At 61.9% G+C, this 21,319-nt stretch overlaps 1 long non-coding RNA gene across 1 annotated transcript; it reads right to left on the minus strand.

Annotated features, from left to right (window-relative positions):
- Window positions 1-10,899: 10,899 nt before the first annotated feature.
- LOC125616566 lies at window positions 10,900-16,056 on the minus strand. The gene is made up of 2 exons (XR_007347277.1): window positions 15,971-16,056; window positions 10,900-13,043 (listed from the first exon to the last, which is right to left on the minus strand). It is a non-coding gene; the product is annotated as an uncharacterized LOC125616566 (long non-coding RNA).
- Between the last annotated feature and the right edge of the window lie 5,263 nt (window positions 16,057-21,319).

The following is a 21,319-nucleotide window of genomic DNA, read 5'->3' on the forward strand; positions in this document are numbered from 1 at the left end:
GGGGGTTGAGGACAGGACCCTGGTCACTGGTGTTACTCCCCAAGGCCACCAGGGGGCAGCCGCCACCCACTGACAGCCACAGGAGGGGAGAGTATGAGGCAGCAGATCAAGGAAGGCAGAGCAGTCCACTCTGCACTCTGGCCCTGGTTCCATGGTCCTGGGCCTGCTGTCCATTATCCCTGCACACCACCCGTCAGCACTGACGGCCAGGTCCCAAGTGTGGGTGGTTCATGTGTATGTGTAGGCATCTGGGGTAAGTGTGTGTTTGGAAGCCCTGAGCACAGAGGCGCCCTCTTCCAAAGCAGAAGGGCAGGACCCCCCGGGCCTGCGGGAGTTGGGGGTGGGAGTCCCAGGGTGTCCTGCCACCACAGCCCACCTGGGAGAATCCCCGTCAGCAGAACAGGCTAAGGTCACGCAGGAGGTCTCAGCACGTGTTAAGTCAATTAATAAAATCACGCTTCAAGAAGGTCATTACCTGATAATCAGGGGTGACAGGTTGGCCAGCCCTGTCCCCAAGGAGTCCCCATCTCACCTTCTGTGGCTTGTCCAGACCCAAGAGGGTTGGGGGCGAGGCCTGCCCCTGCCTCCTTCAGAGCTGGCTGTGGGCCCCCCAGGCTGTCAGGGAGGGCTCTCCCCTCCAGGTCAGGCAGCCTGGTGCACAGCCTCCCTGCTCTGCGGGCCCCTTGCCCAGCCTGAGCCTTTGTCCCCGGCCCCCTGCAGCTGTGCCCTCTACGTGGTAGGCCCGTGGCCCACCACCACGAGGTCTCCCTGGTGTCCGCCACAGGGGCTCCCACCTGGAGCCAGGCACACCAGGAGCAGCTCCCCTGCCTGCCACACACCTCTGGTGGCCCTCCCGGCCCTCAGAGGACAAAGCAAGGGAGTTAGGGACCCTGGGCTCGCTAGTGATGGCCCACAATCCAGCGGTGGGGCTGGGAGCTCCTGGGGTTGGGGCCCTAGCCAGGCAGGGCTGGGCAGAGGGAGCCCCGCCGCGCCCCTGGCACCTGAGGCGCTCTATAGGCAGAAGAGGTCCTCTTTCACCTGGGAACATAGGTGCCACCCAACAGAGTCCTGCACGGTTGGGGCCCCTGTGAGGGGACAGCCAGAGGCCCTGGGTCTGGGAGGGCCCTGACCCCTTGTCCTCACCCACACATGGCCGTGGCTGCCGCTCAGGGCGTGCAGGGCTGGGATGCACCTCCAGCTCCCAGGTGACTCCCAGCCACCCAGACGCTGGCTTGGCAGGGGGTGGAGTCCCTGGCTGGCTGCAGGAGGCCTCAGGGGCCAGGACACTTGGCAGAACCCGCCATGCATCCCAGCCAGTTGGCCGCGCCCCACAGGGGTCAGAGCTCCTGTCCCTGGGGTGGCAGGCAGCACTCCGGGCACCCGTCCACGGGCCCACCCAGCAGACGGCAGCCCCAGGTGGCACAGGAGGCCGTGGGTTGTGCTGCAAGGGGAGCTGTCCAGGCTGGGAGAGCCTGCCCGGCAGAGGCCTTCCCAAGTAAGCAGCAGCTGCCCTGACAGCCTGGCTCATGCGAGAGCCTGGGTGAGGATGTCCATGCACGTGCCTGGCTCCGACCCTCCACCCTGACATCTCTCTACCTGCTGCCCATACAACTCCTGCCCATTCCTCCTTGGCCTTCCAATCTCCAGGGACAGGTTAGTGTCCCTCCCTGGGGCAGCCTTGTCTGGCCAGACCCCATTTCCAGGGCTTTAGCCGGCAGGTTCTGGCCCAGCCATGTCACCATGTGCCACTGCATGTCAGATGGCCCCTAGGTCATGGGCAAATACCACACTTACAGGTATTCAAGGTGTTCAAGGCCTGTGGACACCTGTGGAGGACATGCTGGTGTCCCACACCTGCTGCCTGGGAGGAGGGGCCGTGCCTAGGAATGTGGAGTGGCAGCAGGGGCTATGCCTCTCCCCCGGTGCCCATGCAGAACCAGGACCAAGGAGGTGGGGAGAGTGTAGGGCTGAGCCCGCGGCGGTGACAGGAGCCTGGCTGTGTGTACGCTGCACTTGGTGAGAGGGACACTTCGTCCTCAGAGTGGATCCAGGGGTGGGAGGTCGAGGTGTGTGTGCAGATCCTTTTTGCTTTGCCAACAGAAAACTGCCGAGAGGGGAAGGAAACTCCGTTTCGCTTGGGTCAGCAGTGAGCGCCGAGATTAATGTGGGGAGAGGGAGCGGGAAAGCCGCGGTGGGGCGGTGGGGCAGTGGGCAGGGGCGGGGCAAAGGCAGGTGCCAGGAGAGGTGGGGAGGAGTGCCCTCCCACTTGGCCTCCTGCTCACCCCACCCACCCCGTGGGCCCTGGCCAGCTGCGGCTGTAAGACGGAGCCGCAGTCCCCTCCCTCACCAGTGCCCTCATCCTGCTCTGCACCCCCCTGGCTCTGGCTGTCTCCGCTGAGCATACTGTTTTGTCCTTTGCCCTCTGATGGCCAGGGATTTGTGAGTTTGCCTGGCGGGCCACCGTGGCTGTGGGGAGGCGGGCTGCCCACCAAGCTCCCACCTGAGAAAGTGGATCCCGTACAGTTCTCTCTGAATAAACAACCATCTGAGGAGGTGGGGCAAAGGTGCCAACTGGCACAGGACCCAGCCAGCCGTGGTTGGTGGTCAGGACCTGGAAGCAGGGCAGCCTTGGGGATGGCGGTCAGCCAGAGTGGGGGGAGGAGAGGGGCAGGAGGGGGTGTAGGGGGGGAGGGTCAGAGGGGGGAGGAGAGGGTCGAGGGGGAGGAGGGGGCCGGGGGAGGAGAAGGGGGGAGGGAGGAGGGGTGGAGGAGCGCTCAGCTGGTCTCCAGGCCGGCGGTGGTGGTGGGGGGGACACTCTCCAGGCTCAGGCCGCCTGGAGAGAAGGCGATGCTTTCTGAGACTGAGAGTCTGGGTCCTGCCTCAGCTTCCTGGCACCTGGGGGAGGATGAGGAAGCCAATGGTGGCCTCCCTGAATGGCTGGCTCCCACTCCCTGCCCCTCTGTCTCCCCCTGGGAGAAGAAGTGGGATTCTGGGCCTCACCGGCCTGGCCAGAAAGCCACGGGAAGCCCCAGTGACCAGTGGGGGCAGGGCCAGGACTCTCCCGTGCCACCCCACGTAGACTGCACTCCTGGACCTCCCAAGCTCTCAGCCTGTCTGCAGGGGGACTCCTGGGGGTAGAGGAGACCCTGGGGCTTGGCTCCCTCAGAGGGACAAGGGGGAAGGAGTCCTTGTCCCTGCCCAGAGAGCAGAGGACACCAGCCCAGCCCATGGGTCCAGAGAAAACTCACGAAGGCCATCCCGAACCACCTCCACATGGCCCTCAGGACTCAGGGAAGTCACAGCCACCCCCACTGGGTTCAGGAGGAGCAGGCCACAACCCACGGATGGCAGCACCACCCTGCTGACCTGGACTGGGCGTGGGGTCAGACAGCAGGCCCCAGCCCCAGCCCACCTACTCCTGCAGCTCCTTGCCCATCTCCCCAGCGGTGGCCGCACACAGTGCTCTGGCTGCCCGGCCTGGCACTGCCGCCCCTCCCCGCGGCCCTCAGCTCTCCTCTCTTCCTCATCAAGAGCCTCAGCCCACCGCCACCCTCCTGTCACTGACCTCAGTCTGTCACCCAGTCACCATCGCCCCATCTCCATCCCCACCGCCACTCAGGTCAGCATGAACCCCTTTACCACCAGCACCAATGTCACCATCGTCACCGTCCCCAGCCTGGACCTGGCAAGCCATCAGGCAGTGACTCCAAGAAGAGGAGAGGTAGGGTAGGAGCAGGGTCAGCTCAAGTGAACCTGCGGTTCCTGAGCTTCCAGTGGGCACCAGAGGGCAGCGTCCAGGACGCTGTCAGACGCGTGCTCCACGGCTACACAGAGAGCGAGGCCTGAGGGTCTCCTGAAGCCAGGAAGAGGGCAGTGGGACGGGAGCAGAGGGGACAGCCTAGGGACCTGGGAGAGGGTTGGGGAAACCCAGGGGAGGAGGGCAGAAGAGATGAGAAGAGGGCTGGAGGAGGCCAGCTCTGCCCCATCCAGGGCAGGCCTGCACCCCTGAGGGCCCCAGTGGACACAGGGCAGCAGGGTGGAGACAGCAGCGGCTATCCCCTGGTTGTGCCCGGGCTAGGCGCGGCTAGGTCCTCCCCGTGGGAAGAGCCCTGGGCTGGTGGGGGAGGCACCCCTGGTCAGAGGTCTGCAGGAAACACTCGCCCTCCCCCTGGCCTGCCCAGGGCCTGCAGGGGCACTCACTCTGGGGAGAGCACCCCCTGGCAGCCTGGGCCGATGGCTGAACTGGACCCACCCAGGGCAGCCTGGACTCCACAGTCCATGCATAATGCAGTATTTACCTGGGGGTGATTGGCGGCCCCTCGGCTCCAGCACCCCTCCCCCGCGGCCCCAGACGGTGAGCCAGACATGCATTAAGACAGGAGTGACTTATCGAGCTGTCAGGGGGAGCGTTTTAAGACAGAATTATAGGGGAGAGGGAAAAGATTTTTACCAAATTAATGAAAAATCAATCTGGCCTCAAAAATCCATTAGCCTTCATAATGCGCGGGTTCCAGGCTGAGCCGCACAATCCGATATCAGCTGTTAAATACTGCCGCGCTCCCCGCTGCCCACCATTCATTATAGGATGGTGTTTACTCCTGAGACGGACACCTGCCTCAGTGTGCAGCCACAGTTTGTCCAGGGCTCCTGTCCCCAAGCCCCCCCTGGGAGGCCCCACACCCGGGGAGTGGACAGTGGCTCCCTGGGTACACACCCAGACAGCAGGTCCCACAGGGCAAGGGTGGCAGACCTCAGCAGAAGGGAAGTCCACGATAACTGGCCACCAGAGTGTTGCAGCCCTGACTGTGGAGCTGGCTAGGGTGGTCAAGAGTGACCATGAGAGTGATGACCATTGGAGTAGGTAGCCATGGGGATAAGTGATCATGGAGGTAAGGAACCATGGAGGTGAGGTGACTGAGGGTGAGGTGACCATGGAGGTGACCTGGGGTAACCATGGGGGTGAGGTGACCATGAGGTGAGTGACCATGATGATGAGGGGTGACCAGGGGGTAGGTGAACATGGGGGTGAGGTGACCATAGGGGGAGGCTTGGGGCGATTTGTCAATTGCAGAGGTCAACAGGGCCAAGGGCCAGGACCACAGGAGGGTCTGGGTAGGCCCAGGGACAGGCTTGGAGCTGCCTTGGCCAGGATACTTGAGGTCCCTGTACCCCCAACACCACAGGCACAGCCCTGGGAGGCTGGATCAATTTTCATTAAATTGGTAAATGTCTCTCTTCCCCTGCTCTCCTGGAAACCCTCCTTAAAATCCATGATGTCCTGACAGTGGCAGCAGCCAGCAGCGGCTGGAGGTGCCCCCACGCCCTTGGAGGGGTGCCTGGATTCCTTGGAGGGTGGCAGGCGGTTCTGCTCTTGTCCCCTCTTGAGTACTCCTTGGGCAAGTCACGGGGAGGCAGCTCACCTCTCGGGGCAGCATGGGCAGGCAGCTCCTTTACCTGGGCCCCACCCCTCGGGCTCTTGCCTGACCCTGCTCTGGCCAGCGCCACATGGCACCTCTGGTCCACTGTCCCTGCCCAGACCACATTTTGCAAGTCGGTTCCCCTGGGAACTGACGCTCCCCTGGGTGTCAGCCTCCTGAGTCTCCTATTCCTCTTCCCACTCCATTCACTCAACCATCCATCCAAAGGTCCTGAGGCCCGCTGGAGGCTCCCCAGCTGGGAGCTCACTGGCCAGAGGGGCTCAGACCTCTCCTGAACTCCAGGGGTGGGCAGACTGGTGAGGCCCCATGGGTAAGAGGTGGGGACAGAAGAGCCCTGAACAGGAGCCCAGGCCAGGGAGGAGAGGTCTGGGGGCTGGGGTGGGGCAGTGGAGGTGCAGCCACCAGTGGATCTGGGGAAGGAGTGGAGCTGGCCGAGGGAGCTTGGGACCCCAGGTCCTGGGCAGAGCAGAACCGGGAGAGACACCCACATGGCCCAGAGCCTGCAGCAAGAGGAAGGTTGCTGCGGTGGCCAGGCCAGGGGGGCACGATGGTGGCTAGGAAGAGGGACACACAGGGGTCCTCCCTCCTGTGCCAGAAAGGGGTGACTTTGCCCAGGGTCATGAGCACAAGCAGTAGTGGGCAGTGTCAAAGCCCCGTGCTGCAGTCCGCAGTCAGCGGGGCTCTGGCTGCCCACCCACTCTCACCACAACCTGCTGGAGCCAGAGGGCCACAGCCAAGGTCTCAGGGATCAAATCCCAATTCATTAGCGGGATGGGAGGGGGTGTGGGCAGCCCCGCCCTGGCTGTGGTCTCGGGTGGACCAAGCAAAGCTGCTTCCCACGATCGATCTGTGGACAATGATGAGACCAACAGCCAAGCACTTAGGCAGGCAGAGGGCAGGACATAGCCACACAGTGACCTGAGCCTGGCTCCACCTCTGAGGGCTGCCCAGGGCCAATGGGGGCCGAGTCACCACACCCCTCGCTACCCAGGAGCTTCCTGAAGGGGGCACACCACCCCACCTCTCTGTCCCCTGGTTCTCTCCTTTGTCCCTGCCTGGGTATCTCTGTCTCTGGGTCTCACAGGGGGCATATTGGGGTCCCTGTCTCTTCTTCCTCCCTGGGCCTGGCCTGCCTGGCCCTGATGTCTCTGGGGCTTCCCTCCCTCTCTGACTGGGTGCCCTCCCCTCATGGTCTCCAATAAGATGACTGTCTCCTCCCTGTGTCCTCCCCTCTCATGGCTGGGAAGGCCAGGAGTGCCCAGGGCTAGCCAGCTAGGAGCCGGGCAGGCGCTGCAGCCCCTCCCACCCACCACCTGGGGCCAGGATGGAGTTCACCCACTGGGGATGGCACCCCTGTCCAGGCTGTGGGGAGGTCACACAGGGGCAAGTGTCCAGCAGGGAAGGGGGCTCAGGGGAGTCTGGACAGTGGGGACCTATTGTTTGCCCTGCCTACTGCCTCTGGACAAGGTCAGAGACCCCTGGGCTTCTGGGCAATGAGCAGTTTGGGGTGAGAAGGGGTGGAGGGGGCCTACTTCTCCACACAGGTGCTTGCTGTGGACAGGCCATCCCCCCACCCCCACCAGAGAGCCCAGCCAGGCCAGTTTCTGTCTGATCAATGGCTAGGCACATCCTGAGCCTGGAAAGGATGCTGACCAAGGCCCGGCCCCTCCCATCCCCTCCTCATCAATAGCAGATCATCTGCACACAATGCTGTCTTCAGCCCCCTGGGGAGCCACAGCAGAAATGGCCTGGCCCTGCAGCTACGGCAAGGTGCTGCCTGAGAGAGAGGCCAGTGGCCAGGTGGTGGCCCCTGGCCTTGCCACCCTGCCTGTCTCCCCAGAGGCCCCTGGGACTGACAGGGTGGGCCCTCCAGGGCTGCATGGGGCCTTCACTAGGCTTGACCTGATGCTACCAACCCACCCTGAGGCCTTGTGTGTCAGGCAGAAAGGCCAGGCCAGCTTGCAAGTCCAGCCAGGGGACCTGGGGTTAACTGCTGAACAGGACCCTCAGTGAGCAGAGCCCAGGGGTCATGAAAGCACCAAACGGCCCTGCCAGGTCAGGGGACCTGTGGCCTGCCACAGAGAGGTGGGATGGAATTCCTCACGGGCAGGTCCACAGGTCCTTCCCTGAGCAGCCCTGGCCGGAAGCTCACCCAGGGACATGGAGGCACAAGAAAGGAGCACAGAGGAGGTAGGATTGTCTGGGTCAAGGCCTGCCAGGATGGCAGGGCAGTCAGGCTTCAGGTACTGCCTGCTCAGACGGCCCCTCTGTCCCCCCAGGTAAGGACGGGCAGGGTAGGGTCCTGCTCCCTGGTGCAGCTGTTCTTTCCTGCCTGGTGAGGGTTATGGTCAGGGCAGCAGGGATGTGGGGGCGCTGGGGCAGCCTGGTATGGGGAGGAGCAGGGTGTTAGGCAGACAGGGCTGCAACTGGACCACAGGTCACCTGGCCACTGTGGGGAGTGGCTGGAGAGGCAGCAGGGAGGTTCCCTGGACTCTGACACAGCCCAGCAGGTCGGCCTAGCAGGCCCTGGACTGGGCATGGGCTCTTGTCCTAGCACCTGGGGCCTGGCTAAGACTAGGCACTCACCTCCTGGCCGGTCAGGGCAGTTGGTTGGGTTGACTGGGAGCCTGGGGCCCTCCCTCCCGCTGCACCTTCTGTCTTGGAGGAAGGCTGTGGGGCTGCCCCCTGTTGCTCCCCACCCAGTCTCAGGAGCTTGGCCTGGGGACTGGGACATCTCTGTTCTTGAACCAGCATTTCAGAATATTCCTAAAAAGGAGAATCGGTCAAGAATCCCAGAGCCTGGGCTGTTTTTCTAACTGGGAGGACGGCAGCTTGGTACACCTCCGAAGGGCCCCTGGGTCGGTGGGTGGCAAGTGCACTGCCCTCTGAGGCCCTCCAGGCTACAGTCAGCCTTCCCTCTGCCCGGCTGGGCAGTGACCCCCAGGTCAGCAGCCCATCACCCAGGCAGGAAGCCCAGGGACACAGAGGCTCCAGGCAGGGAGGACCAACTCCTTCAGTTCAGCTCCCCGTTCCCCTGTCCTCCCCCAGCCTGTCCCCCATCCTCTCCTGTGGTGTGGCCAGGCAGGGCAGGGCAGGCAGGCTAACTGCACCGTGCTGAGTTGGGTCAACACGGACCGCCCTTCCGAAGGCAGACTCCCCTGTTCACCAGCAGGCTTCTGCCCACTGCGGCTGGGGTGCCCAGCCCTGCTCTACGGCTGCCTCCAGACACCTCCTCTGCCTCCTCCTTCAGGCTCCTGAGGCAGCCCCTGCCATTCTTCCTGGAGGACAATGGCCAAGGGGTCTCAACTGCTGGACCACCCCCAGGATCCTCCAGCGCTGCCTGCCAACCCCTCCATCCTGGTCAGACGCCAGCCCCAGGAGGCAAAGTCTGGGGCACCCACAGCCAGGTTGTCTCCTGCCTGGAGAGGCTGGAGCTGGGCCTCCTGCCCCGACACCGAAGGTGTTTTAAAATTATACTCAACATGGAAGTGACCTCTTCAGCCACTTAGAGCACACAGCTCAGTGGTGTCAGGCACATTCTTGCTGCTATGAGCCAAACTCACTGTCCACCTCCAGAGATCCCCCAAATTCCCAAGGGGAACCCAGGCACCCACGAGCACTAGCTCCCAGCCCTGGTGCCCGCTTGCCTGTCAGCACAGGGCCCCGCCAGGGAGCTGGTCAGTGGGCAGCTTTGGTCCTTCTGCGGCTCAGCTCCCCATCCCGCAGGCTCACCCACGCCTCAGGCTGACAGGAGGCCTGGCCAGGCAGGCCAGCAGCCTCACCCAGGAAGGGCTGGCAAGCCAGAGCGACCCCAGGAGTGTTTGAGGAAGGATGTTCCGGGAGGGGGCACTGGGGAGAGGCCAGCAGCACACTGACCTCTCCAGGCTCCATGTGGACCACACTCAGTGGTGGGGATGAGGTACGCAGAGCCGTACCTGAGCTCTCCGTCGGCTAGTGCCGAGCTCAGCACCCACCCTGTGCAGTGGGAAGGATGAGGGCGGGGGCCGCCGGAGCCCACCCTGACCTCACTCCCCCAGCCACTTCCCTCCCAGCCAGGGCTTCCCAACCAGCAAAAGAACTCAGGGCTGGTGAACACAGCCCTGTCCTGCGGATCCCCACATTCTTGTGCTGACCCCTCTGGGCTGGGCCGGAAGTGCCCTGCCCTCAGGGGCTGTGCTAGGAGGCAGGGACAGATTGGAAGTCCCCCCAGCATCCCACCCCATTTGTCATAGGCCCATTAGGTCCTGACAGCTGCTTCCCCTCTGTCCAGTTAGGGGCGGGGCTGAGGCTTCCGGGTGCCCATCAATCAAAGGCCCTGCACCGGGGTTTAGGCAGGGCGGGGGGCCTCTGAGGAAGGACATCATGAAAGCAGCCAGATTGCTGCAGCACATGGCGGGGAGGTGGCTCCCCATACGAGGAGCAGAGTTGTGCAGTGCCCCCAAGGTCACCTTGGTGGACATCCAGAACCAAGGGCACCTGCCAGCACCACAGGGAGCCAGGTCTAATTTGTGGGCTCCCCCACCCTCACAGCAATAACTCTGGGCCTCAGTTTGCCCAGTACCTGAGCCATGGGTGCCTGGGAGGCTAACTGGACCCCACGCCACCCTGGCAGAGTTCAGCCACTGGCCTCCTGGGGCTGATTACTGATGGCCCTAGGCTGGGAAAAGAGAGGGCCAGTGGCTCTTCTGGCCTCCTCCACTGGTCACCCAGTCCCCTGCCCCACTGCCATCCTGGGGCTGCAGGCAGGCCCAGGGGCAGGAGAGGCCTGCCGGGCACTATGCGCTCCTGGCCAGGCCTGCCCGGCAGTTATTTATACCACAGGCTGTTTATTTATAGGGCCTGATGGGAGGCGCACTTCAGCCTGGGCCCCAGACACCCACAGCCCCACCGCAGGGGCAAAGGGCCCGGTCTCTTGGGAAGCAGCTTTCAAGTGCCCCCAGCCTCCTTCCCTTGTAGGGACACAGAGGCCACCAGGGAGGGTCAGCCCCTGCCCAGGCCTGCCTCCAGGCCCCATGTGGACCACACTCAAGAGGTGGGGTGAGGAACATAGCGCTGGGGACTGGCCCTCCTGCTGCAGGCTCCAAACTTGGGAGTCTGAGGTGGGCCAGGGCAGTCTTCTCATGGTCCCTCCAGGCAGTGCCCAGGACCCCTGGGCTGAAATGGTGTTGACGCTTCCTATCTAGAATCTGAAGGTGGCCGAGCCTCCGGCGCTCCTGTGCGCTAGATCTGGCTACCCTCCCAGGGCGGGGGCAAACACCTACCCTGGAGCCCACCAAGGGGACAGAGGGAGGAGCCCTCCTCATGGCGGGGGCAGACCCTGGGTGCAGGAGAGGGCCTGCCGGGCACCACAGGAGAGGCCAACCCACCTGCCCGCCCCAAGGCTCTGGCTCCGTATTTCAACTGCCCACTTGCCCTGTACCCCGCCCCTGCGGTCAGATTAATTTGGGAAGGACAATGTTTGTATTAACCATCCATTTATTGACGTCTGCTTGCTGGGTCAATGGCCAAATTTATTTTCTCACAAGATGGGCCTTATCGAGCCGCAGTCTCCTCCCTCCCGCCAGCCCAGGGTGGACAGACACTGTCGATACACAGACCGCTGACCTTGGGCCTGCCAGTCTCTGCTGTGGGCGGGGGAGGCAGGAAGGGGAGCAGGAAGCAGGGTCAGTGCTGCACCCACCACAGCTGGGACACCCCAGGAAGCCACACCCACACTCACGGCTCCTGACGACTGCCACAGGCCAGGGTCTGACCCAGGCAAGGGAGGCCAGAGGACCCAGAAGATGGGGCCAGGGACACTGTCCACACCCTCACTGGTACTTGCTGAGGCCAGTCCAGCTGCCAGTCTGCTGGGGGAGGCAGTCACCCCAAGTCCCCCGAATCAGCGTGGCTACAGAAGGCTACTGTTCCCATGGAACTGCAGGTCACTGGGGCACCTAGGACAAGGAGCACAGGGAGCCGGCTTCCCTCTCCCTTGCCACCTGACTGTGACAGCTGGGCAGGGAGGAGCTGTGATGGCATGGACACAGGTCTGGGACACCTGCACTGCCAGAGCAGGCTGGGCCCCCAGCCAGGCTGAGGGGGGGGAAGGGGACAAGGACGGGAGAGCAGCCACCCTGGGGACTGAAGGTTGAGCTTCCACAGAGCCAGGGACTCCCCAGGCCCAGCCTGCGCTCCCTGTCAGAGGAAGTCCTACTGCCTTCAGCACACCCCACAGCCCTGCTCCAGGAACCCGGACCCCAGGACCCAGACACCCTGGGGGATGCCCCAGATGAGCACTCAGGCCTGCCAGGCCCAGGAGGGGACAGCGGGGTTTGGCCAGGTGACCCCACGCTGGTTCACAGGGTTTCCCAGCCCATCCGACCCTTGTTCACTCACCATCCATCTGGGGTGATGCGGCTGGGTGGGGTGGATCTGGCCACAAAGCCGAGGGGGGCTGACAGGTGTGGCAGAGAGTGTTTTGGCCCAGGGACCTGCACGCTCCAAGGCCCTGAGGCAGGGCAGGGCAGGCAGCATGTGTTTTGCTGGGGCTGGAGAAGGGGTGCACTCTGGTGTCTTCCAAAGGAGGGTGTGGGGGGAGAGGACTGGGGAGGAGGAGCCGCCTGAGGGGGTGGAGAGCGGCCTTCCTCAGTCCTCTGGCCCTCCGTGTCCTCTCAGGTCCTCCGGGCTGTGTTGTGCTCACCCTGCGGCCACCAGACGGCGCTCGGAGCCCAGGCAGGCCTCCCTGGGGGAGGCGAGGATGGGTCAATGGGCTCATTTGTGGGTGGGCAGGGCAGTGGATGAACCTGGGACGGCCGCGTGCTGATGAAGAGGCCACACTTGAGTCGGACCCTCCTTCAAGCAGTGATGAGCGATTGATCAGCTCATCAGGGGAGAAGGGAGAGGGGGAGAGGGTGGGACAGGGAGGAAGAGCCCACCCACCCTGGCTCTTACTGATGCCTCTGTCCCCTCCTGTGGTTCAGGGACTGGTGGATCCCAGCTCCTCAGATTTCCTTTCCCCCGTGTCCCTTCCAACAGGGATGGGGCCACCCAGGCTCCCAAGTCTGTGAGACAGAGACTGGGGATGGACCCAGGGTGCTCTACCACTGAGCTGCACCCCTGGCCATTTTTATTTCTTAGTTTGATTGCCCAGGGTGGCCTTGAACTTTGCCCTCCCCCCAGCCAGGGTTCCAGTGTGCACCACTGCACCTGGTCCTGGGCCTGTTCCTGTTCCTTCCTCGCACATGACTCATCGGTTTTATTTTTTGAGCACTTTTGGATTTATAGAAAGGTGAGTGGACGCTCCCGTGCTTACTCTATTGCTATAGCTTGCGTGCGGGTGTCTGTCTGGTGTGACCGATGACCCTGTGGTGACACACTGTGATCAGAGTCAGTCCACGTCGCTCTCTCCGTGTGGCAGGAGATGGGGAAGCGGATGTACCCCCGCCCCCGCCGTGCAGTACGTCCCTGCCTGCCCGTGTGGCCTCCACTGCCCGTCCACTCCTCAGACCCCCAGCCAGCCCTTCTCTTCCTATCTTCGTGGCCCTGCCTCTGCAGAGGTCCAGGTGGAACCGAGGCCTGGCAGCCGTAGAGTGCCCTGTGCTATGATCCACGGCCAACGCTGCCCTGCACAAAGCTGGCTGTCAGGGGCTGTGCCTTACCTCTCCCTCACGTGAGGTCTCTTCTCTGATCCCCTTTTTGTATTCCACCTGCCCCTGTCCTGCCAGAAGCTTCTAGGGTCTTCTCTGTCTTCAGGGTTTGTAAAATGTCATGGTGACCTAGGTCTCTTTCCCTGTGTCCTTTGCACTCACAGGAGGAGCCCCACTGCAGCCACTGGCAGGGCCTTGGTGTGAAGGGGAACAGCTGCAGGCTCCTGGGACCCACCCAAGGAAGTCCCCACCTTTCCATATAGAAGGGGGTCCCCTGCAGGGTCCTGATCCCCATGCTGCCCCCACCATGCCCCAGGCTGAAGCTACCTTATGGAGAACCCAACAGACTGTCCAGAGGTGCTGGGCAATGTATCCTGGACAGCAGGGGAGGCATGTGGGAGGTCTTGGGGTGCACCTCTGGGTTAAGATGAAGTCCCAACCACAGGTGTATTAGTCATGGCCTAGCAGAGTGGCCTGAAGCCCAATCCTGCGACTCCAGGTGTCTCTGGTGGACCAGGGAGGGCTGGGCCAGCTGGGGATGCCTCTAGAGTCTCCCAGGGACCCCAGCACGGTGGGGCAGAAGCCATGGTGGAGTGTGCTGGGCAGAGACAGCCAGAGGCGGCACCACACAGTCACGCATCAGGGCTCTGCCTTTCCTGCACCAACTAGCCCACTGGCTCCTCTGCCTGCCTGGGTCCCAGCAGGGCTTGCCAGGTGCCACCCCCGCCCCAAAGAGCCCAGCCTCTCTGCCACCTTCCTGAGGCCCTGGTGTCAGCCTGGCCCCAGGCAGCCCTCCCCAAACCCTATGGGTAATCAGGGACCCTCTGCAGGTCCCTGATTCTGGGCTGCTCCCTGCCCCGCACCCTACCTCCTGAGTCCCCTTCTTGGGACTCACCCAGCAATGATGGGTGCCACACTGCCTTCCCTAGGGAGACCTCTGCTCCTTTCCTCCCCATCCTGCCCCTATTCCCTGAATGCCGGACCCGATGTCAAGTGTCAGCTGGGAACAGGTAGCAGCACAGCTGTGTATTTGTAAAAATGCTGATCCTCAGGCCTGCCTTGGGCCTTGGAATGCCCAGGGTGGGGCTGGGGACATGCACTTCGATGGCTCTTGGTGCCCAGGGTCTGAACTCCAGTCCTTGGAGGGAGCCTGTTATAGGACTCACCCCCTAGGATCTCCCAGAACCAGAGCCTTGGGAGGGGCCAGCCACGGGTACCTGAGGAGCCCGCTGCCTGGCCTCCCCTGCCACACTGGTGCCACTTCCTGGTCCTGCGTCCCTTCCCTTCCTCAATACAACGTCCGTCAGCAGATTTGACTGGGGAGGCACTTGAGCTGGACTCCGTTGCTTTGAGAACGCACACTGAACACTGGCTGGGCTAAATTCTTTGCTTTAACAGTGTGCAGGCCACAGTCGTTTTAGAAGGCTGTGCCTCAGAGCAGGAGCCCCTCTCAGGCACCCGCCCCACTGCATCCAGTCCTGCTCAAGTGTCTCCTGCAATTCCTGGCTGGGCTTCCTCCGCCTCAGGCCTAGGGTTCTGCAGATTGGCTCCCAGAGGCTGGAGTCTTGTCACAGACAGCCCTACCCCCACTAGCTGCAGGATTCCCGGCTCTGCAGGGGACCTGCCTGAGGATCCAGGCCTCCAGGGGCTCTGCAACCTGACCGGGAGGCCTTGCCTCTGCTGCCTGGCTTCGGTGGCCCGGTAACCACCCCCCAGCAGCCTCCACCCCAGCAACCCCACCACTGCCAAGCCCTCTGCCAAGGCCTGTGGAGAGGCACGGCCCTAGGGTCCTCTGCCACCTCCAACCATCACCTCTGCCCCCACCCAGCCTAGGACAGTGGGAACATGGCTCAGGCCACCCCTCTGCAGTGAGGAGGGAGGGGACCCCTGGTCTGCCTGGCCCACTTCAGGGCTGTGTGGGAACAGCTCTGCACAGGGCCTCCCTCTGGCCTCTGGGATGAGGCGGACAAGGCTGCTCCTCATAGGCTGCCCGCCTCACCCAGGGGCAGCCTACTCTGCCTTCCTGCCCAGAAGGAAGGGGGCTTCAGGAACCCTGCCCAAGGTCTGCTGGCCTGGCCAGGAGCTGCTTACCCTGGCTCGAAGCCCAGGACCTGCAGGGGCTCTGGTCACCAGCACGGCCCCCTTGGTGTCCAGCCCTCAAGGCCATGCTTCTTTTTCCTACTGGGGCCCCATGAAGGCTCTAAGACTCAGGGCAATCGCCCCTCTAGGCCACGAGTCACCATCCTGGGAACTAAGCCACTGTCCTGGGGCTCCCAGCCTCACCTACTGTCCCTCCCGCTGTCCCCCTCTGGCTGCCTGAGCTTTCTGTAACCCCCCTGGCCTCCAACCTGGTCTGGAACAAGCTAAGATGAACCTTGGGGGGCCACACACTCAGGGCCTGAAGGGGACACAGGCACCAGCCCTGACCTAGTCCAAGGCTGGGTCTGGCCCTGAATGAGGGGTCCTCACAGGGCTGTGGGTTCTACTGAGTGTCCCATTGATCCTTTCCAGGGACCCTCTGGGCAGGGACTGCAGCCGAGCCACACCTGGCCTTCAGGAAGCTTCTGCCTGGACTGTGTGGAGCTGCCCTCCACCTGACTCTGGGGACCTGCTTGGGCATCCCTGCCTTCCCTGCGCAGTGCCCTTCCGGCTGGGTGCTCAGCACCAGGGACTCTGGCAAGCCCTCGGAGCAAGGGCTACTTCCCAGGTTCGGTCGAGGAATGGAGAGTGGTAGCTGAGTTGGTCAGCGGAGGCGGGGGCAGGGCCTTGTTCTCTAGCTCTCCTTTTGACCCTGCACTGCTTTGCTTCTGGGCTCTCAGGACGCCTCTCTTGTGCCTTACGTTTGGGTGTCCTCACAAGAACTCTAATCCTTCCGCCACCCCACCCCAGGGATGGCCAGCTTACCTGGGCCACCTGGGACAGCTCCGGACGGGCGGGAGGGGTCAGCGGGAGCAGGGGACCGGGTGCAGCCCCGGGGCTGGACCCTGCCCTAATTTTGCCAAACAAATACAGTGACCTTCTCAGTCCCAGGCTGTATTCTGGAAAGAGGCTGCCAAAGCCTGTGAGGATGCCCCAAGCAGGGCCCTGCAGGGCAGAGTGGACTGCACCGTCCTCAGCCCTAAGAACCCCTGGNGGAATGCAGGTTGGGGGGTGGGGCGGGAACCAGCGGGACCCCCACCAGGGCCCACCTCCCTGGACCCTTTCAAGACCCTTGTCGGACCTTCTCAAATTGCTAAGATAGGGTTCAAGACCAGCCTGCCCTGCCCCACTGGTGGCCTAGTGGGGACCCCCAAGCCCACGCACTGAGCTGCAGCTCCCCAGGAGCCCTCACCGAGCACCTCAACTTGGAGGCCAAACCTCCCCAAACCTCTGGAGCCCCCTCAGTCGCCCTTCTTGACACAGAGCTGCCAAGAGGAAGTGAAGTGGACTCGCGTGGGGCCCATTCTTCTAAGGCCCCACCCTGGGTTCCCCAGGTTCCTCTCTGCTGCCTGGGGCTCCTGCTGTGGGTGGGTCCACGTCCCCTGCTCACCCCAGGGCAGGCTTGACACCACCACCTGCTGCACAGAGGAGGAGTCAGCCCAGGGGGAGCCTGGAAGTCATGGGGCGGCTGAAGGGCTGGACAGAGGTGGAGGCAGGTCTGTCAAGGCCGGGGACCTCAGGCACGCATCTCCTCCAGCCTTCCTTCTGCCCGCCCTCACCACCTCCACACTCAGCCCCTCCTGCCTCCCCAGGAGCCCACGGGGGGGAAGAAGGCCCAGGGTGTCCTGGCCAGAGCCCTGCCACTGTGTCCAGGCCACCCCCAAACTGTGGCTCTGGGCGTGGGGAGGGAACCTACACTCCAGAGGGTCCCAGAAGGTCAAAGATGGGCTGGACCCTGTGAGGGGTGAGAGCCATGGACAGAGCCATGGACATCCACCTTCTCAGGAGGGAGTGAGGCCTCCATCACTGGACAAGGCCCATCTAGCAGGCGACCTGTGGGCAGGCATTCTGAGGGGGAGGGCAGGGCAGGGCCCCAGGATGTGTGTGACAGGAGAGGTGGAGACCAAGCAGCCAGACAGGGATGGGTGACTGGACAGATGGTCAGACAGCAGAGAGGACAGGGGCTGAAGGCCAGGACCAGAATGACACAGAAGCTGAAAGACCAGGGCTGGGACGAGGATAAGGCCAGAGGGTGGAGACCAGGCCAGTGGATTCAGGGCCAGGGGCCCCCAGTGGCTGGCAGGGGTTGAGTTTGGTGCTGGGGCCACTTTGGGGGCTGCAGAGCTGGCCAGGCAGGGGGTGCTCAGTGCAAGATTGCCCTTCACCCTCCTCCAGTCTCCATAAAGCCACTAATTAGTATCCTGACCACTCAATTAATTAGGCAGCACGTGCTTAATTATGATGGGGTGGGGGCAGCGCCATCAGCCCCCACACCAGGAGCTGGGGTTTATGGACCAGAACAGAATTACGAGGCCAGCTCCCACCCACGACTGGCGGGGCACAGCGGGTGCAGGCGGGCCCACAGCCCCAGGAGCGGGGACTCCTGCACCACCCACTGGAACCAGAGGTCTCCAAGGCAGGCTGTGGCCTCTGGAGTAGAGCCACACCCTGCCATGTCTCCTCCCTGCAGCCCCTGAACTGGGCCCACAAGGCCACCAGCAATGCTCTTCTCCTGCCAGATCAGGAACCTGTGGGCCACCCTGTGTGATTTGTCAAATGTCCTTCTAGACCGACAGCCACAGTGGTGTCAGCAGGGAGCTCACTGCCCTGTGCCACCAAGTTCACTTGATGTCTCTCTTAGGAGTTCAGGAGGTCATGTCATTTCTTAATTGGATCCCAAACTAGCAGGGCCTGCTCTGGAGCAGGCGCCACAGGGAGCACCCAGGGGTGATCAGGGTGGTGGCAGTGGGGTGAGTGCTGTGGTCTGGATTTCGTTCGAGTGTGTCCCCGAGGTTCACGTGCGAAGCCTGGTCCCCAGTGCGATGCGGTGACATTGAGATGGAACCTTTAGGAGGGAGCTGGTGGGAGGGCCACGGTGTTGGAGGTGCCACCACTGACGGGGTTCGGTGAGTGCTGGCAGGAGGGGGCTCAGTGCTCTTGGTGGCATGGGTCCAGTGTCGTTCCCCCTCGTGAGTCAGGCTAAGGAGGGGAGGACACAGGTTGGATCTAAACAGCACTGAGTCTCAAAGTTCTTAATTCATTGTAGTAAATTTTCTTCATAAACTATGTCTTCATTAGATGTACGTCCTTGGAGCCGCACTCCCAACCCTCAAGACTCTAAATGCTTAATTTATTTTGTTTCAAACTATGTTTCCACCGATGTTGCTAGTATGTGGGTCCATGGAGTCACTCGGAATGCAATGACACAAGTCTCTCTGGGGATCTGCAAGCCATACAATTTTTTTTTTTTTTTTTGTACCAGGGATTGAACCCAGAGGTGCTTTTATTTTTTATTTTTAGCCAGGGTTTCACTAAGTTGCTTAAGGCCTTGGCTAAGTTGCTGACTCTGGCCTTAACTTGTGATTCTCCTGCCTCAGCCTCCTGAGCTGCTGGGATCACAGACATGCACCACGGAGCCCAGGGGAACGATGCAGTTTTAATGCTGGCAGTCCCAGTGGCTTTTTATATGACAGTCACCCACATATTCATTAAATGTGTAGAATTACTGCAAGTGTTGAAAATAAACCTCAAAATAAATTAGAAGAATCCTTGCATATTAGAAAAGAGTGATAGGGATTGAAAAATGCCATGGTTATTAAGGGATGAAGGTGGTTCCCAGGGGACCCCGATTAGTTCTTTTGAGAGGCTGCACTAAAGAGCAAGACCAGCCCCTCCCTGCTCTGTTGGACCTCCCATCATGCCGTGTGATATCTGCCTCCTGCAGGCATTCCCTTCATAACTTCTGACATGATGTGGTGCAGCTAAGGAGGCCTTCAGACTAACGTGGCGATGGTGGAGGTGCTGCTGCTGATGGTGTGATGGTGCTGGCAGTGATGGTGGTGCTGATGGTGGCAGTGATGACGATGGTGGTGAGGGTGGTGGTGGTGATGATGATGGTGATGATGTTGATGGTGATGGTGGTGATGGTCCTGGTGGTGCTGATGGTGATGGTCCTGGCAGTGATGGTGGTAGTGATGGTGGTGCTGGTGCTGATGGTGGTGATGATGACGATGGTGGTGAGGGTGGTGGTGATGGTGGTGGTGATAGTGATGGAGGTGGTTAAAGTGATGGTGGTGGCAGAGGCAGTGGAGGTGATGGAGATGATAGAGGCCAGGGGTTCTTAGGGCTGAGGACGGTGCAGTCCACTCTGCCCTGCAGGGCCCTGCTTGGGGCATCCTCACAGGCTTTGGCAGCCTCTTTCCAGAATACAGCCTGGGACTGAGAAGGTCACTGTATTTGTTTGGCAAAATTAGGGCAGGGTTGTGGGCTTAAGAGCCCCCAGAGGCCTGGGAGGATGTTCGGGGTCTGGGAGTCCCGGCCAGCAGTTCAGTGAGTTCTGGGGCTTCTGTGTCTCCTGAGACCTGGCCTGACCTCACCCTCTGACCAGGGACCCTCAGGGCAGGGTTCTGGAGACCTCCCACCTCTAGCAGGGGTGGTATGTCCAGGCACATGGGAGGGCCCAAACACAGCTGGCTTGCCAGTGATGGCAGCCACAGGGAACAGTCTGGGTGGGAAGAGGGGCAGCGTGGATGTGGAGCAACTGCCCACAAAGGAGGCCCAAGGAGAAGGTCCCTCCGTCGTCCACCCTGCACAACCCTGCTGGGCCGGAAGCCTCTGCATTCATTCCCTGTTCATTGAACAGGTCTGCAGGGGCCACAGCCAGGCCCAAGCAGGGACATGCCTTAGCAAACCAGGCCAACCAGGGCCCGCATGGCAGAGCTCACAGGACCCCGGAGCCACCCACGATGGGGCCTCAGCGCCCTCTGGGGAATTTTGGTGAGCAAGCTGGAACTCAGATGGGATCCGAGAGTGGCCCCCAGGGGGGAAGGTCTTGTCCTGTTCCAGGCTATACAGCCCCTCCCTGGCTCTGGAGGGAGGCCCATTAGGTCAGGGAAACTGGTGGCCTGCAGCCCCTGCAAAGTCAAGGGGCCCTGAGCTGGGGACTGGTGACAGTCAGAGGGCACAGCTACCTAGGCCTGGAGGGCAGAGGGCTGTGTCCCTCCTCACCCATGGTGGATGCTCAGAGTCAGATGCAATTACTCACTCAGTGTATCATAATTACTGCAAATAGCCCATTAAAAGAAATTATCATCAGTATGATATTAGCAGACAGCGGGGGAAATGGAGAAAGAAAAGTGCTTATTCTCCCATTGTCCCCTTAATGGGGACAAGGGATGGGAGGCAGGGGCAGCTCCTGTTGGTTGACCTAACCCTCTGCCACTGCCTGGAGCCAGGAGAGGTCCGGCAGCAGCGGGGCAGGTAGGTGGTCCTGCCTCAGCCCCCTCTCCAGCAGCCCCAGGAAGTCCCCCATCCCTTTCTTGCCCCTCCCCAGCCTCTTGGCCCTGGGATAGCCCTGGCCTGGGCTCCCAGAGGACCCCCCAGAGGGCCTGCAGGTCCCAGGAACCTGGGAGCCTGCCACTGAGCACCAGCCAGAGTCTCCCAACAAAACCGACAGAAATGTCAGGGAGGTGCGGTCTGTGGGGACCGGGAGCCGCTGCGCTCAGTGGGGAAAGTCGTGGGGCCCAGGGGTCAGTGTCCCCAGGGCCAGGGGAAGAGCCCCAAGGCTCAGCTGGGGGCCTGGCTGGTGACCTGTGGCCTCTCCCAGTCACAGGGGACCCTGGAGAAACAACCTGGGCCAGGCCCACCTGGAGGATCAGGTGACGGTCCCAAACAGCACAGCCCTCCTCCTGTGAAAAGGCACCCAGCAGGCAGGAGGGTGAGGAGCCTCCCTGAGAGACCTCCCGGCCACAGAGGAGAACTGGGCCCCTGACTGCTGCCCTGTGCCCTGTGAGGAAGCTGGCCCCAGGAAGGCCACATGCCCCACCTGGGGCGGGGGTGCAGTGTCTGCTGGGACCCGCACAGGAAGCTGAGCACCAGCAGTGTTAGAGTCTGTAAACAAGTCAAAATAACACCTGGCATTTTGCCAGGGGAATGTTAGAGTCTGTAAACAAGTCTGGATGGTGCCTGGCAAAATGCCAGAGGGCGTGGTTTGAGAAGTAACAAAAGCGAGCCATTAAGTGTGGAGATTCCTGATTGGTTGACTGATGTATCTAGTTTATGCTAATTAGATAAGCTGTGTGGAATGTATAAATACTGCTCCTGTCCTGCAATAAA

This window comes from Marmota marmota, unplaced genomic scaffold (assembly GCF_001458135.2).
Source record: "Marmota marmota marmota unplaced genomic scaffold, marMar, whole genome shotgun sequence".
NCBI lineage: Eukaryota > Metazoa > Chordata > Mammalia > Rodentia > Sciuridae > Marmota > Marmota marmota.